The sequence below is a fragment of the Dufourea novaeangliae genome, unplaced genomic scaffold (genome assembly GCF_001272555.1).
Source record: "Dufourea novaeangliae isolate 0120121106 unplaced genomic scaffold, ASM127255v1 scaffold4, whole genome shotgun sequence".
NCBI lineage: Eukaryota > Metazoa > Arthropoda > Insecta > Hymenoptera > Halictidae > Dufourea > Dufourea novaeangliae.
Window position 1 is genome coordinate 72,280 of NW_015373878.1, and position 23,913 is coordinate 96,192.

At 35.9% G+C, this 23,913-nt stretch overlaps 1 protein-coding gene across 1 annotated transcript in view; it reads right to left on the bottom strand.

Annotated features, from left to right (window-relative positions):
- The window catches only part of LOC107185253 (pyruvate carboxylase, mitochondrial-like), a gene marked incomplete at its 3' end in the record, with an annotated part of 82,520 nt that extends 69,373 nt beyond the window's left edge, over positions 1-13,147 (bottom strand). Inside the window, exon 1 of the mRNA XM_015576672.1 lies at positions 13,001-13,147. The remainder of the gene's footprint in view (positions 1-13,000) is intronic.
- Positions 13,148-23,913: the final 10,766 nt, after the last annotated feature.

Genomic DNA, 23,913 nt, shown 5'->3' on the forward strand with positions numbered 1-23,913 from the left:
ATATACATAGTTTTTTAACATTTGTCATTCAAAAGAAATATTTTTTATTTTATTTTCATAACATGAAACAATGATGCTTAAAAATATAGTTTTATTTAAAATTAATATTTTATTCTTATTTTAATTCTCGAATATTTAATTAATATTTTGTAATAGTGGTGTTATAGTCGATAAATAGCAACCATTAATTATCTACAAGAATTTAATCCAATAAATGTAGCTATATCTTATGCTATTGTGGGCTGTCTATAAAGATAGTTCATTCTTATGTACGAGTAGTGTTATGAAAATTATATATAAAATTAATTGGATTGAATTCTATTTGTTTCAAATTTTCAGAATCATAAAAAAAGTCTTGATTGTTATTTTTACTAGCCCAAATTTTACATATAATAAACGATCTGCGGCCGCCCCTGGATTTGGCCTCCCATGTGCGGGCACACCTTTTGCACCCCCGCCCGGAACGATCCTGACTGTCCTTCTTTATGTAAGCAAAAAATATTCCAAAGTGTGAGAAAGAATCAGAAATTATAATTAATGACTATTTACCCGGGAAGTATATGTAAATATCGATGTGGCGGTATTCTCAAACTTAAACAGAATAAGACAAAATAATTATTAGCACATTTCGCCTAGGTCATGTATATCTTTCCCACATTGTCAACCAACCGCCGGTCACATAAAAATACGTCTTGTTGCATAATTTTATTAGCATTTGTTATATTTTCAAGTACTCACTACATATAACAGTCCTTTTATTCCGAACAATCTTTACTTTTGTGTAATAAAATGTAAAATACAGATCTTTGAAAACATTGATTTCCTTTAATTCTACATTACAATAAATGCTAAAATTAAAATTATTTAAACAATATATGTATTAATATTTCACGTAGCCTGTCTTCATATGTTATACTTTGAATTTCACACGAAAGTATTGAGTACTTCTTCAGTTACAGCAATTTTTCTAAAGCGTAATTTTAAATCGGAATATAATAGAAGCATTTTCGCTAGTAATTAAGGATAAGATTTGTAAGTAAAAGGTGTGGCGTGAAATGTGTTGAAATATGACACAATCTGTATTTTGTCGCTTTATATTGCAAAAATATATAATTTCAGTCAAGTAAGAACTCTTACGAATAAAACGAAAGAAAAATGATTGCCTACGTATGGATTACGCAACTGCTGAAGGCATAATCGTCCGAACTACTAACCTTTCAACCCTGTTGCAACAAGAGGACACTGACACTTTCCGTGGTAATATTTAAGAAAGAATGCAATACAAATATAAACGATCACGAGGGTCTGATCGTCGAGTGGCCCAAGCCAGTTCAAAAATCTCAAATCCCAAGCAACCTAAAGTTTACGTCCTAAACGCCGAGAGCTGCATGATTTCTCTAATGCGCTCATGATGAAGACCCCGTCCGAAACTCCGTTCGAATCCCGATGCGACGGTCTTACTTTTTATTTTTAAGTATTGTATAATTTCATTTTGTAATATCTCAGTAAAATAAAAATTTCGAAGGTATTGATTTAAGAAGCATTTTAAAAAAATGGGAGATGTATTTATTTCTGTTTAATATTTAAATTTTATATTACACAAATACATATACTCTTATATATACACAAATTATTGTTACAATTAGATGTTACCTTTATTCTAAGCATTGCAGTACATACATATGAAAACATTGGAAGAAAAATCCATTACATTAATATGTTACGTACAGTAAAATGAAAGCTTGGAAGATATTAATTTGAGAAGCATTTTCAAAATTAGATTTTTTTGTTAAACTGGTCAACGCATATGCATTTTTTTAGATTTGATGTCGGTGAACATGGATAATATGCATGGAAAAACAACACATTGTCTTTTCTTTTTGTCCTCTAAATAATGTCACAATTGTTCCGTCCTCAATATAGACTTTCTTTATTCACGGTATATTAATTTCTTTGGGCGGCTAAAATGTTTCTTTCAAAATCTGGGAAATTCCTAACAACCTCTTTTGAAATAATCGGACAATAACGTATTCGGCTCGCGTATAATTGCACCTAAGTCAAAGTCCCTTTACGTTGAAATAGTTTCTAAGAATTCAATACCGTCCTACTGTCCGGTAATAAAGACATTTCCAAATTACGTGTTACAATGAGCCACCGTGCAGTCTCGTTATTGCCTCCATTTACGATAGGGTTGCCCGCGTTTCGAGTGTTTTGGTCAGATACGTCTCATCCTAAGTACCTGCTCATATATGCGCTTCATGGTCATATTCGGTAGTAGTACTATTATTACAATTGCGGTTTAAACTATGTGCATACTTCTTTTCAGACATAGAAAAGTAAAGGACCACTAACATCACATGTGCGTGGACCAACTGCAACGGTTCTCAGAAACGCGAAATATATCATTAATACAAAAATCGAATTTTGGAAATGCTTCTCAAATTAATATCTTCGAAGCTGTTATTTTACTGAAATATTACAAAGTGGAATTATACGATAATTAAAAATAAAAAGTAAAACCGTCGCATCGGGATGCAAACGGGGTTTTGGACGGGGTCGTCGTCATGAGCGCGTTAGAGAATTCATGCTGCTCTCGACTCTCGGCGTTTAGATTGCTTGGGATTTGGGATTTTTGACCTGGCTTGGGCCACTCGCCCGTCGCGTTGTAAACGCGTGACGTACGACTTTTACCAAGAACACCCGAAGCAGAGCGTACACGGACAGAGGTAGAAAACGTTTGTGTTGAGGAGTCGCCGAATAGGACTTACAAGGAGTGTATTTTAGGTGTCGGCCTCCGATTGCTTTGGTTTTCGGATATGTTTTAGAGGACCGAAAAATAAGAGATACGTACTTTTTTATAGCGGCCCGTTTTCATATTTAGGGGGTGAAACCACCCCTTAAAGTTTCGACCCGGAAGTACTATCTCGAAAACCAGAGGAGATACATGAAAACTTTGAATTGGTGGCTTTCATGGTTTTTTTATGTACAATAAACTGGTGTTAACAAATTGTCAAAAATACAATTTGTTTATAACAAAAAAATTTGTTATAACTTTATTTTACAACTTATTGAAATTTGCGTAATGACATAAAATGACGAGCACTTAATTCCAAATCCATTGGTATATTTATTTTTGAAAGTCTGCGAAACATGTTTTTCAGAAAAATAACGTCGCCAGAGTTATTCTTGTACCGCTGCATACGTTCGTTGAAAAACAACAAATATGAATGACACAAGACATCACGTTTGCAAATAAAAGTTGCTTTTGCAAACAAAAAGATTCATAAAAATTATATCAAATTTTTTGAGAAATCGAAATTGACTTTTATAAATTGACCATTATTTAATTTTTATTAATATATTCTCCGAAAACCGAGGCAATCGGAAGCTTAAAGAGCGGGCGTGCGCACAGGATATAAATAATAAAAAACTGCGAGACTAAGGAGGCAATTTCAAAAATAAATACACCAATGGATTTGGAATTAAGTGCTCGTCATTTTATGTCATTACGCAAATTTCAATAAGTTGTAAAATAAAGTTTATAACAAATTTTTTTGTTATAAACAAATTGTATTCTTGACAATTTGTTAACACCAGTTTATTCTACATAAAAAACCATGAAAGCCACCAATTGAAAGTTTTCATGTATCTCCTCTGATTTTCGAGATAGTACTTCCAGGTCGAAACTTTGAGGGATGGTTTCACCCCCTAAATATGAAAACGGGCCGCTATGAAAAAATACGTATCTCTTATTTTTCGGTCCTCTAAAACATATCCGAAAACCAAAGCAATCGGAGGCAGACACCTAAAATACACTCCTTGTTAGTGGGAGCAGAACTCACGGACAGGCTAGAATATGATTGTGTAGAATACACACGGGAGGCATGGAGAGGGTATGCGCTCGCGCGGAAATCCTACGGTTCTGGTATCAGTGAACGCTGGTCCTCACAATTCACTTGTGCTGTGTTGCGCTCGCGGGGCAAGATGTGCGTACGCAAGCTGATTGTGCCCACTTTCGACACTCCCGAAGACCCTACTCATCGGATCTTGGCGACACACTGTGATATAGTGACTGTGTTGAAACTGGAATCAGTCATGCGCCGAGTGGGACCAGGAAAGGTTCGATCCCGCTCGGGGCGAAAGAAGAGGAGTGAGGCGGGCGCGGAGGCGGCAAGTTGCTGCCCCCACGGCCGTCCCCCTCCCCGGAGGCGGGATCAGAACGGATTCTGGGCCCCGAAACTCGGGCACCCTGAACCGCCTCACTCCTCTTCCACATACAACGGTGCCAGCTGCACCGCTATAAGACAAAGGGTTGCCCCGCGGGTGGCGCGATTCATAGGGTCATAGCTGCGATGACCTTCGCGTCGCCCATGGGGCAACCGGGCTGAGGGTGTGAAACTGGGGGTACCACCTCCTTTCGCGGTCGGCCCACGAGAGGACAGCGTCGAGAGGTGATCACGTGCAGCCGTTCCAGGGGGGGGGGGCAACTGCTACCCCGAGAAGAGCCCTCCCCATAAACACCTGTAGAGGAGGGCAATGGGCAGGACTGGTCGCAGTCATACCGAGTGATCCCGCTACCAGTCCTCTGCCCGAGGATGAAATCCCGCATTCGCCGTCTCCGCCCCCAGCGGAGGCGGTGCACCTTTTCAAGGTTTTCCTCCCGTAAAAAAAAAACAAAAAATGGGGTCAGTCATACGCACGCGCTTGCTTGCCTCGATTGGGTCGGTCTCTGTGTTGGTATGGAGGGGGGGGGCATTCCCCTACGCCCAAAAGAACAAACCGGTAGGAACACGCTACATCAATAAATATAATTCAAAGTATATCGTGTTTGGTATAATTTTAATCTCTTCAATATGTTCGTAAAAATTTCATTACCAAAGAACCAAAAATATAAAAACTGCAACGTTGCATTAATGTTCTCTCACCGATACTCGGGCATTTAATCTGTTTTTGGACTCCAAACGTTCAGCAGTCGGCTCGTTGAAAGAGGTCCTTTTTCCTCTTATTTACTGGCTCAACGAGCTCGATGGACAAAGCAGAGGAATGTACTGTGCAGAGTGAATGAAATGATTAGCGGGGCGACACACTGGCAAAAGGGGTAGTCCGCTCGCCTCTGTCAGTCCGCCTGTGACGCTCCTGCCGGCCAATGGTCGTCAAATATCGAGGTATGCGCCTTACACTCTGACCAATTGTACCCGCATTCCTTCCGCTTATCATCTCGTCAGCCCTGCATAGTACGACGCTTAGTCGGAACGTTCAAGTGTCAGCGAAGGTCTTGGAGATGCCGACGAATCAAATCAACTGGATCACCTCCAGTCACTCGTATTTTCATTATTGGCCGAAACGATACGCACACAATCGGACCACGTGACGAAGAAAGCGAATGGGACCTATCGAGACCGAGTAGCGCGAGCCCACAGCGTCTACAATGCAATCTATTGCCGACGAGACCGTTGCAGGCGAACTTACGCGGCCGAGCAGAGTACAGTAGACTCACGTTAAAGTAACGCACGTTAAAGTAACGGTAGGAATGCCCCAGCTCTCACACGCATGACTCAGACACGTGCGCACACCCCATTATCGGTCGCCGTGTTTAACCAAAGTTCTGATCCAATTATTAGATCGACCTAACTACCACGAGATCCTATATTCCCATTGGCTCACGTTAAAGTAACGTTTCCAGGAAAAAGCCGCTTCGAGAGCCCCGCACCGCTAGTTTAACGTAAGTCTACTGTAAACACGTATGTCTACTTGTCCTTTTCTATGTTCGGCAAAGTCGAAAGACGAGCTGCCGAGATTTGGGCTTCGGGCAAAAAACAAAATGAGAGTGACACATTTCCCTTGGACAATGCAGGTCACGGCGGGGACCCGAGTTCTTGACAATAATAGTCAAAATACTGTATAAAGAATTTGGAATTCCTATAATCTACAAATTTGGATCTACTTTGGTATAGACTCCAACAATTCTTAGACTTGTCTTACGACAACAAATTTGAGAATATTTTAATACATTGCATTTTCCATCTATATTACAGATTTCATATTGATTACTTATTTCGTAAGTGTTAAAATTCATTATAAAATCCAACCAATGCAAATTAACTGCGAACAGTGATAAAACTAGGCAAACATTTACAGAATAATAATTAAGTAATTAAAAAATGTAGGTATGTGTTAAACAACACTTTAGAAATGCCTCGATTCGAAGAATGAAATACCATAAATAACAAATTACTGAAATATAAATAAAGTAAAATAAACATTTTAAAAAACAGTATCTTATTATTAATATTTTATCAAGAAACTTCTTATCATAAATTTATTGAAATCACATTCGGGTGTCACAATTTTCATGTGAAAGATTGTAGTACCAGACAAAACTAACAACACCTTGGACGTAATAAGTCTTTGAAGACTAATTTCCTTAGCATTTTCTGTATTAATTAACGAAGACTCTAAACTTTCTTAAACGTTATTTTCTTAAATATTGATGATTTTAATAAAAACCATAACCTTCGTTAATTAAGAAAATAGTAAATAAACTGATCTTCGAAGAATTATTACGATTAAATTATTATAATTTTGTCCGGTACTGTATAGTATTTTTCTTGGAGTGTAAGCCTTTGTACAAAAAAATAAAAACTGCTCCGTCCTTGCCAGGTTTAAGTAACTCATACTGAAATTAGTTTTGAAATATTTGATACGAAGAATACGTAGAAACGTATTAGTGCAAAATTGACTTCAATCTTTTCTCGTTGTGTGTAAGCTTTCATTAGCCGGTCACAATCTTCTCTCAGCAAGCGGTACCTACCCTTGCCAGAAGAACTCTTTAATTAATCTACCCGTGGATACTGTGTTATAAGTCTTCGTTGAATTAAAGTCGGTGGGTGTTGATACTTCTTAAAATTGAATCTCAATTAAATCACATACGATATGTCACTGCTCCATGGTGCTCGGGGGTAACTATTCGAAACAATTTCTAGTATCGATCCAAGGGCAATCTACCATAAGAAACAGCTGTACAAGGAGTTGCGGAATCAATCTTTGCTGTTGTGAACGTATCCTTCGAGAAACAGGATTACCTTCTAGCATTTTGAAGCAGATAAATACACAAGTGTCGTTTTATTAGGTTGTTACACATGAAATGAGCGTTTTGTTACCGTTATTTGATATTCTATTGCACATTATCCGAATTTTATTAGACAAAGTAAACTTAAATAGATTCTATACTCGTTTCTCATTGAAATACAAGTGTTACATTCATCTTACGTTTATTACATAATTATTATTGTAAATTTGAAGTTGATTATTCGAAGACATTTCTAGCTGTCATCTTTCTGTCGATTGTTTTCTTTGAAAAATAACATTTTTTTAGCAGAAACTTCCATGCATCTTCATAAAGATTAAGAATTTGGTTTAAATGTCCATCCTGTGATGCACGTGGAGGAAATGGTCGAATTTGACTGAGATTGATATTCTACCTTCATTAACTTATTGTTTTACGTAACTGATATTAATATTATGTTAGACAGTACTATGAAGTCATTAGAGTAACTGTTCAATTTTACAATACAGAAAGGAGTTATGTTAATAATTTTCATCCATAACAACAACGTCAAACATACCTACCAATAAAATCGCTAATTTCGTGTGCAACGACCTAACATATCAGTTATTTCATAAAATTCAAGACCACAGAAAACAATCGATTTTGAAAATCAGCTGGACACGCCTGCAATTGAATAGGACTCGACCAGCACGTCTGTTTATAGCGTTCCGTTTCTACTTACTACCATGACGAACACATGCGTTTAAGGTTAATTTTCAGAGTCGATTTTCTGAAAAACGAAGTCTCAAATGAAAAAATTTTATCCTATATTTTCGACTTATTTTTTCACGTAGAATCACCCCTATCCAGTTGTACCACCAGTTACATGACACTTTATATAATATAATAATATAAAGATTTTAAAATTGCATTTCATTATTTTTACAATAACGGCATTTTTTAAATATAATCCCGTTAAAAAAAGGGTTGGCAAAAAGTCTCCAAAATATCCACATAGTTCAAAATAATAAACACACATATAAATATAACTTTAAAAGTTCCTAATCCATGAATTGATGAATATTTTTCAGGTAGGCGATATTATGTGCACTTTTCTGCGATCCTGATTTTGATTGTCTTGTTTTGTATTCAATCGCGATTGAAAATCTAGATTTGACCAATTCTAACCTGTCGTATATTAAACACAAACAATTTCCTTTTTATCTAAGACTAATTAAGTACAAAAATATCAATTACCTTTCCATTGAGAACAATTTGACTTTGGGTGAGCGATATTGGGTGCGTTTGCCCAACTTATGACATCACGGTTCGCGTTATCGTTGTCATGTTTTTTGGCGATGTCAGAACATTATTAAACGCGATTCGATATACATATATGTATAACTGCGCCCAACATAAAATATTTCCGTAAATCTGCAAGGAATAACCTTGCTTGATACTTTTCATTAAAACTGTCTTTTAGGACTTGGTGTGTAATGCACGATCTCGGAGTTCGGCCTTAATTTTATTGAGAGCTTGTGTACAAACATACGCTTGTTTCTTACAAGCTAGAAATTACGAAAAACAAAGCATATAAATCTGCTTTTAGAAGATGTGTGTGTAGAACAATGTGTAAAGCGTAATTTAACTATTTCTAACCGAATGCTGTAAGGAATAATGCTTTTTAATTCCAAGGTTATGTTACAGTATTTACACAATTATGAAAGTTTTTTGTTTCTAAAGAAAACTGTGAAAGAAAGGCTTGTACTACAGTATGTACTTGTTGACAATAAAAGTGGAAAGGAAATTTTTATTAATTACTTTGATCCTAGTTAAAATAATATTCTTACGGTTTTCTTCATTATTCATGGAATTAGCTATCATTATTTTTAATATAAAAGATATCCTTAAAGATTTTATTTTAAGAAGTACTATGCACATCATTAATGTCAATCAAGCAATCGAGCAAGTACCCAAAAAATTATCAACTAAACGAATTATCACAAATTAATTACTTCCCCATTGTCAGTATATTTTCATTATCGCTTAATCAGGATCTTTCATTCATTGAGGTACTTACATTACTTTTCAATTACAAATTTTTATTTGTTATTCAATTAATAACATTAACGTAATTGCTACTTGCTTACTTAGACTGTTTTTTTTATTTATTTGTTTTTATACATTGAATGTGGTCTAATAGTCAATAACATGTAGGTAAAAAACATCTTTATTTTAACAAATATGTATGTAAATATGTTTATTTGCTATCTTATTAAGCAACATTTACGTCTGAGATCCTTAGTAACTTCTATTTAATTGTAATTGTTCGTTATGCAAAACTTTAACATTTCTCCGTTAATTATTAAATCAGAATTGTATAATAATTAATATTTACCATAAAGTAACATGTACATGAGATAATGAACAACTCAACCGTTAAATACACGTGGTAAATCATGTTAGATGCAAAATACTGTACCTAAAGAATTTATCTAAACAAAGAAAATAACAAATTATACTGAATAATTCAAATTTTGAAAAATGATAACAAAAACTTTGTCTGAATATCGTAATTATTTATTAATATATTTATTTATTACTATTGTTTTGTATTACAATTAAACAACTAAACCAACGAATTCCATAGTCAATTGATAAAAATTAGTGCGCATGCGACTGCCGAAGTTCATTATACAACTCATTTCAAACAGTTAAAATAAAAAAAATTAAGTGAAAGTTACATTTAATTAACAATTTTTTAATTAATATATATTAGGTTCTGTAAGTTTACAGTAGCAACGGCCCGTCCGGATTGTTTCGGTTTCCAATTTTGGCATGCTGCAAAAAAAGGTTGCTCATAATTGGTTCAGACTCTCGCAGATTACTTTCCTCGAAGCTACAGGAGACAACAGAACGTGTTACATAATTGAGTTTTATTACATAACAGTAACGTGTGACGCATAATTAGGTCCCTGCTAGACATCCTAGGTCATAAAGGATAAACCATAATCGTTTCCCTAATTTCTTACGTAAAATGACACATGAACCTTTGTAATTATAAATAAATCTATTTCCATATTAATATCCGAGCTTACCAAAGATCAATTCTTTAATGACTTTAGTGTAGCTGTACTTTAATATGTATGATAAATGTAGAAGAGTAGAGTATGTATTTATGTATGATAAATACATATAACAAACACCAGTATTTTAAGCTATAAAATTAAATATATGTTTTGTTAAACAAGTTTGCCGATTTCATCAATTTTCCATTTCTGAGGTACAAAAAGGTAATACTAAATTTACAAATACTTCAGATGCATGAAATTCATTTAATAGAGGCAATACAGAGACTCAATTTATAAACATATATATTACATTTTCTCGAAGGAACGTCGCAGAAATCAGTTTTTACTTTTTCACCTATGGCGGACTTTATTAAAAAATTTATAAAAGTTTAAGAATAATAGTTATAGTAAAAGATCGTTACTGTAAAAATATAAATCTAGTTGATTTAAAACTTCAATAAGAAATCTGTTTTTAGAAATGTTCAACGTTTTATACATTTTACAAGTAGGATTTTCAACCGCAAAATCGGGAAGTATTTGATAAAATATGCTTCTGAAAAGGATATTTAAATAAATAATACCTACTTCATTCAGCCCATATATAAGTTAAAATACCGATTGAGAACTAGAATAGTCATCCACCGGCAAACTTCAAAAAGAGGGGTAATGACTTAACCCGCCCAACAACAGTTCCCATATATCACATACGGGATAGAGGAAGATTTATCCTTACTCCTAATAATTCCCATTGAAAAAAATGACAATTCATCGTACGTGCTTTTATTTCGACTATAATAAAGAATTGCCTACATTACTTTCCTCAAAATATAAATTTTCATAACATACACATTTTTATAGAAAGAAAAATATTAATGTTAATATAAATACTAGTTTTATTTTTATATAAATACTAAAAGTATTATTCTTCGTTGTATACGATGCAAAAACGTGTACGCAATAAGTCATCAACTGACGCATTGTCACGTGGATTTTTGCAAAGATATACAGCAAAGTCGAAATGGTTCAATACGGAACGAAAAAGTGGAAGTAATTTACAGTCGTACAAAACTATACTGGCGCTTGTCACAAAACAGGTTATGCAAACAAATGTATTACATTAACACAACAAATGGGTTCGCGCAATAGAAGATTATATTGTCAAGCAAAATTATTTTATGTCTTCTCATATGTATTCTTTTCAACCGGTACAAGATTATAACGAATTACCTTAACCTACTTTAATGTTCTACCGTAACCTCATTAGTCCAAAAGAAGAAAAAATGGAGCACAGCATTACTCCAAAATTGATTTGATAAGTTACCTTAAAAGAATAAACCGAAACCTGCATTTACAAAAAAACTGTTGTATACAAAACCAAAAATCGCAGTTAATATCAAATGATCGACAACAAAGATCACAATTTTTGACCCTCTATCGAGACCCCGTCGATCGATACCTATAGCGATCCACCCTATTATTACATAAACGTCCTAAACGTCGTTTGGAGGGGACCGTTTTGATAGTGCTCATAAATGTTTCTTTTATTGTATATCAAAAATTACGCCATGAACGTAGCATATATGACCAATTTACAAAAACACTTTTCAGTCGTTAGTAAACTGTTCGAAATAAAAAATGTTGAATTTTGATCAACTTTTTATTTAAAATTTTCTGGACTATCTATCACTATATTCTGTCAAAAACCTGAGCACAATGAAATCGAGACGTATTCATTGTGAACTGCATACAAAAAAAGAATCGGGAGAATTATAAATAACACCTCTAGTAGCAATTATTGTTGCCATTTTGATGGGCCTTTGGTGCAGTATTGGTTGGCCAGCATTAGAATTGTCATCCTTTTTTGCAACTGGACCAACGAACATACCCAACGTAGGGCCCACGTCACTATAATACGAAGGGCCAACTGAAGGTTTCTTTCTGTAGGGCTAATTGTTGAGTATATATCTACAATAAACCAATAATAGGAAGACAGTTGGCTATACTACAATTCCCTAAAATCCTTGGAAAATATTTGAAGGAGTATAACACTGAAAATAATATTTATAATAATTACTTGTTATAATAATTATATACATCTATAAATTGTACATGTATATTAAACAGGTAAACAAGTGTTTTACTAGCATAGTTACCTTTACAATTTATTATGTATAATTTATACATGTAGCTATTACAAATAATTATTATAAGTTATTTCCAATATTCTGTGCCCTGACTCTATTTTCACAAAACTTCAAATGTCAAATGTATTGCGCGACAGTAACAAATTGCGAGTATATTCATAAATAAGAAAACAAAAAAATCAATTTGAAATATAATAACAAGTTTTTGGTTGTAGCAACGTTTCTGACGTCTTCAAGACTATGTTTAAATGGTGGAAAACTTTGGGTGGACCAACATTGTATTATCATTGTAAATTTCTTGTTAATTAAACAACTATAATAATTGTAGGCCAAACATTGGATATTCGTTGGCAAATTGTCATAACTTTTTCGTCGTAGGCCCTATTTTGAGAATTTGTAGGCAAAAACACCAATCATCAATGCTACTATACTAGTCAAAAATTGTACCTAACCCGCGCAATCAATCCTTGTGTTGCGACGACATGAGTCCCATATAAGACTGAACCGTGACACGAGCAATCGTTAGTCAGTTTTGCCGCAGACGTACGATTGGTGAGAAATTTGTGCAGAAATGGAGGAAAAATTATGCTTGAATTCCATAGCACTGCCACAAATGAATAAGTTCAAGTCTTACAGACAATTTCGTCTATCACTTCGCACCGCCACAGGGAATTGTCAATAAAATAATTGATGTGCCGGGAAATGGCGCGGTAAAACGATCGCCACGATTGACTTACATAGTCGTTGCTGTATGTGCGACGTGATACGACGAAACGACACGAAAATACGATCAATTTCAGTCAATAATGCTGGTACTTACAGTAACACACACCGAAGACACAATAGGCCAGACCTCGTCCGGCTGAAGTCTAAGCCGCACTGAAATCTTCGAGCACGGATAGCGCTTGCTGGCAAACGCGTTCGACCTCTACAAAAATAGAGGCAGACGCGATTAGTGAACCAACAGGAACCTGCTCGAATCACAGTGCACGTTTCTTTGATCGATCGAAAATGTTGCCATCTAACGGTCACTGATTGCAAACCTTTATTGCGCACATGCAGAAAACCTGTCACTGATAATGTACCGTGTGAGTCTACTTCACACAAAAAATTATGTATGTACATTGGTCATGTTAACGTATTTAAATTTTTGTACGTGACAGAATACATTCTGCAGAACAAATTTTTTTGTTATGATAACAATGAGGGTAGCGAAATGTAGTACAAGCTCGATAATTGATCATTTAAGCGCTGTAGAGGGTCAAAAGTACTATAATTGATCCATTAACGAGCTCCAATCATATACGTGCTCTCCCCACTGATCTATAATCATTCGTTCACTTGTTCCACGTAGCTACATATAGGGTGGGCTGGATATACGAACTTTTTGATCGCCTTACTATCTCCATTATTTTTAGAGATATGTATCAAAAAAGTGTATCCACAAAAGTTATTCAGAATCGAAGTTGCGTGATAAAAAATGTGTGAGTTAAACGTGACACCGTATGTACCTACTCCGTTTTTTCTTCCCTGGGCGACAGATTATGGTACGCGCACGTGTGAGAAATCCAGTGTGCGCGCGGCGTTCGTAGTGATCAATTAACGGACATTGAATTATCAAGCTTCTATTGTAAACATTTGATCCGCTGTTGGCGAGACTTAATAAAATTATATTCGTTGGTTACATTATGTAGAGTATATTCACCATTAATGTACATCAAACTAGAATTTAAAGTTCCCATTTCGTTAAGTAAGATTCGTTTCAGTGTTCGTAATGTTCTTTTTATCGACGAACCAAGTGAAACCATCAGTTGGTATTCAGTATAAGCACAGACGAGATATGAGAATAGATCTAACATCTTATGGGACTTGGTGTCCCTCGAAAATTACGCTGGTTGGAGCGCACCTCTACATAAAAGGTTCCGATATCAGAAATGACATTCGAGACCGTGATAATGCACAGCACATATACACCCGTGTTTACATGTAGCGATACATACATACAGTATTGCCCCAGTTTCGCTAGCAAGGAATGGAATTCCGAAATGGTATGGGAGATTCTGACTTCCCCGAAGCATGGGACAGAAAATTACATTACATGTTAGGTCTATCCTTATATCTCGTCTGTGATATAAGCACAGAAAGCAATTATTGTTGCCATTTTGATGGGCCTTTGGTGCAGTATTGGTTGGCCAGCATTAGAATTGTCATCCTTTTTTGCAACTGGACCAACGAACATACCCAACGTAGGGCCCACGTCACTATAATACGAAGGGCCAACTGAAGGTTTCTTTCTGTAGGGCTAATTGTTGAGTATATATCTACAATAAACCAATAATAGGAAGACAGTTGGCTATACTACAATTCCCTAAAATCCTTGGAAAATATTTGAAGGAGTATAACACTGAAAATAATATTTATAATAATTACTTGTTATAATAATTATATACATCTATAAATTGTACATGTATATTAAACAGGTAAACAAGTGTTTTACTAGCATAGTTACCTTTACAATTTATTATGTATAATTTATACATGTAGCTATTACAAATAATTATTATAAGTTATTTCCAATATTCTGTGCCCTGACTCTATTTTCACAAAACTTCAAATGTCAAATGTATTGCGCGACAGTAACAAATTGCGAGTATATTCATAAATAAGAAAACAAAAAAATCAATTTGAAATATAATAACAAGTTTTTGGTTGTAGCAACGTTTCTGACGTCTTCAAGACTATGTTTAAATGGTGGAAAACTTTGGGTGGACCAACATTGTATTATCATTGTAAATTTCTTGTTAATTAAACAACTATAATAATTGTAGGCCAAACATTGGATATTCGTTGGCAAATTGTCATAACTTTTTCGTCGTAGGCCCTATTTTGAGAATTTGTAGGCAAAAACACCAATCATCAATGCTACTATACTAGTCAAAAATTGTACCTAACCCGCGCAATCAATCCTTGTGTTGCGACGACATGAGTCCCATATAAGACTGAACCGTGACACGAGCAATCGTTAGTCAGTTTTGCCGCAGACGTACGATTGGTGAGAAATTTGTGCAGAAATGGAGGAAAAATTATGCTTGAATTCCATAGCACTGCCACAAATGAATAAGTTCAAGTCTTACAGACAATTTCGTCTATCACTTCGCACCGCCACAGGGAATTGTCAATAAAATAATTGATGTGCCGGGAAATGGCGCGGTAAAACGATCGCCACGATTGACTTACATAGTCGTTGCTGTATGTGCGACGTGATACGACGAAACGACACGAAAATACGATCAATTTCAGTCAATAATGCTGGTACTTACAGTAACACACACCGAAGACACAATAGGCCAGACCTCGTCCGGCTGAAGTCTAAGCCGCACTGAAATCTTCGAGCACGGATAGCGCTTGCTGGCAAACGCGTTCGACCTCTACAAAAATAGAGGCAGACGCGATTAGTGAACCAACAGGAACCTGCTCGAATCACAGTGCACGTTTCTTTGATCGATCGAAAATGTTGCCATCTAACGGTCACTGATTGCAAACCTTTATTGCGCACATGCAGAAAACCTGTCACTGATAATGTACCGTGTGAGTCTACTTCACACAAAAAATTATGTATGTACATTGGTCATGTTAACGTATTTAAATTTTTGTACGTGACAGAATACATTCTGCAGAACAAATTTTTTTGTTATGATAACAATGAGGGTAGCGAAATGTAGTACAAGCTCGATAATTGATCATTTAAGCGCTGTAGAGGGTCAAAAGTACTATAATTGATCCATTAACGAGCTCCAATCATATACGTGCTCTCCCCACTGATCTATAATCATTCGTTCACTTGTTCCACGTAGCTACATATAGGGTGGGCTGGATATACGAACTTTTTGATCGCCTTACTATCTCCATTATTTTTAGAGATATGTATCAAAAAAGTGTATCCACAAAAGTTATTCAGAATCGAAGTTGCGTGATAAAAAATGTGTGAGTTAAACGTGACACCGTATGTACCTACTCCGTTTTTTCTTCCCTGGGCGACAGATTATGGTACGCGCACGTGTGAGAAATCCAGTGTGCGCGCGGCGTTCGTAGTGATCAATTAACGGACATTGAATTATCAAGCTTCTATTGTAAACATTTGATCCGCTGTTGGCGAGACTTAATAAAATTATATTCGTTGGTTACATTATGTAGAGTATATTCACCATTAATGTACATCAAACTAGAATTTAAAGTTCCCATTTCGTTAAGTAAGATTCGTTTCAGTGTTCGTAATGTTCTTTTTATCGACGAACCAAGTGAAACCATCAGTTGGTATTCAGTATAAGCACAGACGAGATATGAGAATAGATCTAACATCTTATGGGACTTGGTGTCCCTCGAAAATTACGCTGGTTGGAGCGCACCTCTACATAAAAGGTTCCGATATCAGAAATGACATTCGAGACCGTGATAATGCACAGCACATATACACCCGTGTTTACATGTAGCGATACATACATACAGTATTGCCCCAGTTTCGCTAGCAAGGAATGGAATTCCGAAATGGTATGGGAGATTCTGACTTCCCCGAAGCATGGGACAGAAAATTACATTACATGTTAGGTCTATCCTTATATCTCGTCTGTGATATAAGCACAGAAACTAGACCTATCTTTACAGACGAAGTACAATAGAAACTTGTTTATTGCAACGTTCAGAGCTGTAGAAGGCTAAATATTCAAGAAGATTGCAATAAGCGAGCTCCAATCACCCGCGCGCTCTCCCCGCCAATCGTACGTTCATTTGTTCGACGTGGTTAAATATAGGGTGGGCTGGATGTACGCATTTTTTAATCACCTTGTTAACTCCATTATTTTTAAAATATCATAAAAGTTATTGAGTAATGAAAAGTTTTATTGAAGGAATATTATCCCTGTCAGCCAAACCTGCTCTAAACAAATATTGCTAGATTCTGCTGTAGACCTAATGTGCAGATTTGCTACAGATTTGCTAGAGGGTCTGTTACATCAGTACTGTCAGTGAACTAGCAGCAGAAATACAACAGGCATAGTGACATGATCTGACGTCAGAAACTGAAGAGACCTACTAATATTCTGACGGCTGCTTCACGTCACAAATGCAGTAGAACTGCGCAACTTACTTTATTACAGATTAAATCGATTACACTTCATCTGAATGTACTGCAATCGTTATTTAAGTATTTAAATGATCGTTTAATATTAAATCACAAAATTAAATGTATATGTTAACAAATATTAATAATATATGTTAATGAAATATTAACTTTTCTGTATTGCTAGACCTTTATATTTCTTCTATTTTATCGCTTATAAGAAATAAGTATAGAGTGAGGTCAGGCAAAACGGACTGGCGGGGTAAGACGGGAAAACATTGTTTATAAAAAACAATACATTGGTGAAAAAGAGCACCAGTCTGAAAATATCAGTATTACAGGCCACGCGTGTCACGAGTTACGACCAGATTTTGCATTTTCTCAATAACTATATAAGTATACAAAAAGTTCACAATAGTGCCAGTTTATTTGTATGTATGTTCTTTCACCAAAAACAGTCACTTAATTTACCTTATTAGTTACTTTTTTATAAATTTACAGCTTTTCTTACGAAATGATTCAGATTATTTTACAAATAACCTATGAAGTATGAAGTAGGTACTGGAGCAAGACCCATCGGATGGAAAACCTTTTTTACAAGCTGCAACTATGCGGACAGCAATAAACGGATTTAAGAAATGTGGCATTTATCCCTACGATTCGCTGGTATTTAATGATTATGATTTTATTGCTGCAGAAACCACTGAAATTATCCTAAATCCAGCAAACAATTCACTCGACACAACAACGAAACTGGATGATACATGTCTTACAACTTCTTCATCGGAAGAAGGTCTTAGTATTCCAATAATTTCAACCACTGAAAGAGTAAACAGTTTGCCATCAACAGAAGATGAAACTAGTCCTTGCAACGAAAACTTGCCATCGGAAAACCGAGACCCTGTTCCAAGACGATCTTTCTGTAACGACTCTGTGACGCGAACAGTGAATTCGTCTTTACGATTAAGAACATGTCGCAACTTAAATGTTGCCTTCAATGTTTCGCCAAGGAACATTATACCCATCCCCAAGATAACGACCAAAGGACAGAGAAGGAACAATCGACGTGGTAAAACAGCGATTTGAACTTCTTCGCCGTACAAAAGAGAGTTAGTTGATTCGAAAAAAGTAACTGAAGAGAAAAAGAAAACAAATTCTAAAAAACGAAGTAGGACTTTGGAAAAATCACAAACGCCTCTAATTAAAAAGAGGAAATAGAATTTTTACTTTCGATTACCTTTACATGTGTCAATTTACAGTTTTTAATAATATAACATATATAACAGTTTTCATAATATGACAATAATAAAACATACTTCACCTTACCTCCATATCAGTACTATCTTACCCCGCATACTTCTTACATCTTGCCCCCATGGCAGTACATTTAGTTAATTAAGAAAAAGATATTTTTTTAAGTTTCTGATTTCTATGATCTCCGTTTTGATATTTAAATTTAAAGATGAATATATATTCATTCTAAAAATACTTTAATGAATGTTACATAAACAACATATTGATTTTCATTACGTTTTTCCTTAGCGATACCGTCTTGCCCCACATTCCCCTATGTAAATATTGCACTGCTAAAAATGCATATTTACATTTTATGTAATAATACATATATACTCGTAATGTTCAAAAACATGGCTGAAGCTCCCACTCTACTTACACCGTGCTCACACCAAGCATATCTCTACCCCTGCTGTGCGCTCTACCCCTTCGGGTTTTTCCGCAAACAATCCACGTTTCAAATAAAAACATAGAATATATCTATCAAAAGGAAAAAAATCACGGACATCAGGTAAATTCACATGTTCATTTCTTTCTTTGGAAAATATTGTTATTGAGTAGAAATATGGTTTGGCGGCAATCTGTTGACTGGAAAATATGAAAAGGAAAGGAGAGGGAGCGTTTCGTCCTGGGCTTGCTAGTGGACTCGTCAGTAAGGCTACCTAGCAGACCCTGCCTTAGGTTACGGTTACACTGGACGCGTATTCGGACGACTAGCCCGTCGTCCGTATACAGCTAGTGATTGGTCTCGGTTAGGTATATCGATACGTACGATCGAATCAAACGCCTCTAAATCCATGGGAGCGGTTTACTGCATGCGTATCGGTCGTCCGAAGTCGCACGCGTTCGTCGTATACGAGCCTTAAAACGCGCGGGAAATCGCTGACACGACATCACTTCAACCGTTATATTTTGGTTATTTTTCAACATAGGGTTCTGATTTAACGCTCATTATAAAACTGAAGGAATATTGTTTTCAAGTATATGCACAAAACTTTGGTTATTGGTAATAAATATAGTTATAATTAATGTTAAATATGGAAATGCCTATTTGACACTGTTCCCACGTATGCATCAATCAGGAAAAAATATTACTGGATTCCTTGAATCTTCAAGTATAAAATACACTTTTCAAAAAGATGGAGCGTTTTCGGGATAATTAAAAAAAAAATAAAGTTTACCATGATGTATGTCGCGCGGCGTGTGCAGATCACGCGATCAGTCGAACAGTTGAGACGCAGTGCATGGCCGAACATCAAGGTAAACTTAATTTTTTTTTTACATTTTTCCGAAAATGCTCCATCGTTTTGAAAAGTGTATTTTAAACTTGAAGATTCAAGGAATCCAGTAATATTTTTTCCTGATTGATTCATACGTGGGAACAGTGTCAAATCGGCATTTCAATATTTAACATTAATTATAACTATATTTATTACCAATAACCAAAATTTTGAGCATATACTTGGAAACAACATTCCATCAGCTTTATAATGAGCGTTAAATGAGAGCCCTGTGTTGAAAAATAACCAAAATATAACGGTTGAAGCGATTGCTTGAATTCAAATTGCTCGAATACGACCAGTTGGTCCATATACGCAGGTCGTTCAAGTCAGTTTGATTTTTTGTCCGACCTGGTGCGACGAGGTTTCGGGTTTCGGGAAACCTTTTTTGTGGCACTTGAACTGCATGTTTTTCTAGTCCCCTGCACCAGGTTATGCTTGCCTATGCTTTGTTCGCGTGGCACCTTCGTGCAAGGTACTTGAAAGCGATAGCTACGGTAAACCCGAACCAACGGAGGTCGTAATTCTCCGATAAGAATTTGTTGAAAAGCTTACACTCCACGTGTCTCTATTAGTACATTAACTATAAAAACCACTACTAATACTAAATTAATAGAAAAAAAAACAAACCTCCTCTTTTGCAACAAAAAATTAACTACATACAGAATACCAAGTTGAATAGCAAAAACGACTATGTGGATTAATATGAAAAATAACTATATTAATATAACCATCAATGTAGGGAATAATATTAAGTAAATAATGAAATGGTTAATAAGGTAATTAATTACTATAATAATAAGTAATATTAATGATTTACGTACAGTACAGTTCGCATGGATAAAAAAGTGATCGCATTCCTGTGCCTGAGGGGTAAACTTTAGTTATAATTACAAGGTTTTCAATATTTATTGTACACGTATATCACCTCAGATGTGACTATGTTTTTTGAAATGTTTTCCTTTCATACTTGTCGCCTTCGAATATTTTACCTTTTTAATTTGCTCGATGCCTTTATGTACAATAAGGGAAGGTTCTAACATTTGGCCGACCGCGCGGTACCACCGAGGCACAGAACAACAGGGTCATAAACTTGTACCTTTGGAAGATACTCACGATATCGGCTCGGTCAAGTCAAACCATCACCGCGCACATTTATTATTTTCATGTGCACGAGTCCTCCCGAACAATTACCTTATTAACCTTTTCAGGTAATGGAGAATTATTAAAAAAAATTCACACTGCGGAAAAATATGTATAAATAAAGTAATTATTTACTAGCATTATTCTAACATTGATCGTTATATTAATATAGTTATTTCTTATATTGATGTACACAGTCGTTTTTGCTATTCAACTTAGTATTTGTTATGTAGTTAATTTTTTGTTACAAAAGAGGAGTGTTTATTTTTTTTTCTATAATTTAGTATTGGTAATGGTTTTTATAGTTAATGTACTAATAGGGACACGTGGAGTAAAATATAAAATATAAAAAAATGTTTCCGGTTGCATTCGGAAATATTCGAAAAATTTATCTGGTTATTTCAATAGATCCGGAAAATAGTAGCCTTCGGAAAATCATTGGCTCGAGTATAGCTCGACTTGTTTCCCATCACTAGCTGTATACGCACGACGGACGGGCTAGTCGTCCGAATACGCGTCCAGTGTAACCGTAACCTTAGACGCGGGGGTATACGATGGTTGGTTAAGGACGTATAATATAACGCATTCTTTTCCTTGGAGTCAACGTGGTCCCACGTTCAGACCGCCTGATTGTAACGCGAGGTAGATATTTACTTCGCCGAACTGCCGAATGTAAACTTCTGGCGTCCGGTCCGGTAAGATATCGAGCATCTCGAACTTTCTTCTTCGCGTTCGCAGTTAAATTCAAAATTATAATCTAAATTATTATAGAACTGGTAGTTTGAGTTCAAATTCTAAATCATATATCGAACTCCGTTGCTACACATCGGTCTGCCCATTACCTACTATACATATATGAATTTCGTATGTAAGTGGAAAGGCATATCTGATTTTAACTTTTACTATCTGTCCCATCGGATAATGGTCATGTTCATACACCATTTAATTAATTGGGGAAGTTATGCCTTTCTCTCTACTGGCGTCATATAAATTAAGAACATTCCGTCTACAACTGTATAAAAATTCGGCGTACAGTTAGCATATCAAAACATAACAAGGATTCCCATAGCTGTGACTGAAAGAGTAAAGGAATTAATTCGGAGAAACAAAAGGAAGAAAGATAGAATTAGAGGAGGAACGATATACACACTCCTATCACACGTTCAATTAGCGAATCACGGTCCTCAACGCATTAATCTTGCAGCCTGACTCGTCAGGCACCACAGCAATGCAGTGTAAACAAATTCGGACTAGGCCCGCTCTGGTCTCTTCCGAGGGTTCAACACTGCGACACTTTTCGATGTACAATCGCGAGGTGCGTGTCGAAGGGTCCGTGAGGTGTTATTTGAGACAGAGTTTTGTTCGCGGTAGCCTAAGAGCTAGAAAATACGACAAAAGGACTCATAACCTTACGAAAATTCATTTCATTGTTTAAATATTTTATTCTCGTTGTTTTTCTTTAGTTCATTACTTAGTGTTAACAATTATTATTAGTTCTAACAGTTCTATTTCATGACTACTCAATTCAATATAAATTCCGTACTTAAATTCAATTAATCGCAGTGCGTGTGTGTTCTTTCCCATTAGGTTCGCGTTTGATAACACCCAGAAATAAAATACAAAAAGGAAAGGAGGAAATTCCATGAATGTCGCAAAAGGAAATTTTTGTTTGAAAATCGTGTCGAACACTATTAGAATCTAGGTAAGTCGTTTCCCTTACTCTTCCAGATCAATTCACGATAAATACCGAAGACGGGTAAATTCCAGTAGTTGAGTTACAACAGTGGGGTTTCCCGTATTGGAAATTATTTGTATTTTACAATTTGTATACGCGTATTTGGTTGTCTTTGAAATCTAAAATTCAAACCATTCCGTATATGTACCGAGCAACTGTGCGTAATAGTATTCCTTTGGCGATAACCTCTGTTAAATATTTCTTCTTCTAATTATATTCGTATATTTCATTATTTTTGTATGTTGGTTCTATCGTTTATATCCTGAGCTATTGAGTTGTACACATTTAAAATTTTATACTATTATTATTATATCATTTTACCAAAGTTAATGTACGTAAGTTGCTATTATAGTTCAATATATATATATATAATTCTCTGTTTCTAAATTCAACCCATTTACTTTCTTTTATATTACCTAGTATTTATCTTCCCTAATTTCCACACGAGGCGATCTGGTGAAAGGGCCCGTATGGGACTAAAGTATCGACGAACCCAAAACTAAAATAAAACCCTTAATTGATTGCGTTCTAGATTTTATCGTTCACAGTTAGTTGGGCATATTTGTTCGTTGCTGTTCCCGGTGAATTCTAACAAAATTTACATTAGCGAGTCGCACGCGTGTTCGCTCTGTAACTAAACACACGTGGCACGTTACCAAAATTCACATCAATTCGATTCCTGCGTTTTGTATTGTATTATTCTACCGAAGGCATAGTAGTCGTAATTACCCATTTAAACGCGCGCGCCTCGCATGCATACACATATACATACACAGTTCCCGTTGCTTGTGTGAGCGCACACTGTGTTGCGCCGCACAGACATAGCTCACGGCCCATGGATTATTTCCCCTTTTAACCCCCTTTTCTTTTTTTTTTTTTTTTTTAACGTAGGGGAAATGCCTTATGCACACCTCGAAGTCCTGGGGTAGGACTCCGAGGTAGTGTGGGACTCGCACCCACTAAAACCCCTACGACAGCCTTCTCGGGCGGAACCGGTGGTGGCGGGATCTCTGATGAACACCCCGCCCCCCCCGCGCCTGTGCTCCTCGAGGATTCACCTCGAGGAGCCCGTTCCGTGGGGGC